We start from the raw sequence: 2227 nt of genomic DNA on the forward strand, positions 1-2227 counted from the left end.
ACTTCTTAATGTTAAAATGTATGCATTGCATTCTGTATATGATTTATGAACAAAATATCACATATGAGTGATATGGCACCATCATTATTATGACTATGTCAAAAATATAATTTATATTTAACAGAATCAGCCAATTCTCTGCCTTTATGAGTATAAGGCACTCAAACAATTCCACAAAAAAATACATTATCTTGGTTTAATCTATCAAACTTACTTCTACTCTTACTTTTTTCTCAAACAACATAGAAGAAGCTGATTTCCATGAAAGCAAACAATGATAATAATATGGCATTACATGATACATTCACTTTAAAGAAAAGGTTAATGCCAAAAGCCCAGTCATCTTTTTATTTTATTTTATTATTATTTTCTTACTGAACTATAATTTACACTGTTGTGTTATTTTCTGGTGTACAGCATAATAATTCAATTGTACATATATATTCTGTTTTATATTATTTTCCATTATAGATTAGTATAAGATATTGAATATAGTTCCCTGTGCTTTACAGTAGGACCTTATTTTTCTATTTTATACATAGTAGTTTGTATCTGCTAATCCCAAACTCCTAATTTATCCCTCCCCCTACCTTTCCCCTACAGTAACCATAAGTTTGTCTTCTATGTCTGTGAGTCTGTTTCCATTTTGTAAGTAAGTTCATTTGTATCATTTTTTAGGTTCCACATATAAGTGATATCATATAATATTTGTCTTTCTCTGTCTAACTTACTTCACTTAGTATGATAATCTCTAGGTCTACCCATGTTGCTGAAATGTCATTATTTCATTCTTTCCCTTTTATATGTTTCAGTAGTATTTTATATATATTTACACACACAAACACAACATTTTTATACAATCAACTGTTGATGGACATTTAGGTTGCTTCTATATCTTGGCTATTGTAAATAGTGCTGCTATGAACACTGGGGTGCACGTATCTTTTTAAATTAGAGTTTCCTCCAGATATATGCCCAGGAGTGGGCTCTCTGGATCATATATGGTAACTCTATTCTCAGTTTTTTAAGAAATTGCCATATAGTTTTCCACAGTAGCTACACCAAATTATATTCCCACCAGCAGTGTAGGAGGGCTTTCTTTTCTCCACAGCCTCTCCAGCATTTATCATTTGTGGACTTTTTAATGATGGCCATTCTGACCTGTGTGAGGTGATACCTCATCGTAGTTTTGGTTTACATTTCTCTGATAATTAGTGATGTTCAGCATCTTTTCATGTGCCTTTTGGCCATCTGTATGTTTCCAGTCATCTTAAATTTCACCAAATATTGGGAAAAGTGAATATATAAATTTGGGTCCATTATGTTCACTGAGGCCCTGAAACCTGTATGTGGAAGAGTAGAGTAGATGTTTGTTGATTTACAATAAATAATGCACAGAGGAAGGAAGGTGCTTAAATTTACTCACAAGAACTTACTTCCAGTTGAATAGCATATAAGCAAACATATATACTATTGCTGCCTATTGAGATTTTTCTGTTTGTAGACTACCTTCAAATAGATTATTGACATCAAGAGCAAGAATATTTTGGTTCTGGTAGTTCAGTGTGCTCTTTTTTCTTTCCCTTTGTATATGAAGAAGAAAATGTGGTTAGCATTGCTGGTCAGTAGATAATAGACCAAAAATAGTGAGACAAACTCTTTTAAGCCTATCTGCCCTGTCATCTCCAGTATACAACATCAAACTGTGAGTCAGAGGAACAGGAGGCAAGTTATAAAGCACTGAAGCCCAAGTCACACTATATGTGATGCTATGCTATAGTGAGAAAATCAACTGTTGAATTTATTTAACAAACTCCAGAAACCCATGGTTTGAAGAATTCTTAGTAGTTATGTACATATAGAATTGTGTATATTAATATTCTATACTTACATTAAATTCATACTTTAATTAAATAGTACTTATATTGAATCATGTTCTTTAATATAAATTGAAAGAAAGCACAATCACTAGAATTAGAGACATGTTCTGTTCAGTTATTGCTAACAAAGAATAACAAACATTTAGGTGATAATTTGGATGCTTGATACATAAAAAATGTGTTTATTGAAATATATTTTTAAAAGGTCGATCCTTCTTTTTAATTTTACTGTATTTTGTGGATTGCTTATTTCATTACTAATCTCATTCTGCATTCATAGACTAAACCAAGGTTATAATGAAAAAACAGGTGATAATAAAGTACATGAGAACTGTCTATGTGGCCAG

This window comes from Camelus bactrianus, chromosome 8 (assembly GCF_048773025.1).
Source record: "Camelus bactrianus isolate YW-2024 breed Bactrian camel chromosome 8, ASM4877302v1, whole genome shotgun sequence".
Taxonomy (NCBI): domain Eukaryota; kingdom Metazoa; phylum Chordata; class Mammalia; order Artiodactyla; family Camelidae; genus Camelus; species Camelus bactrianus.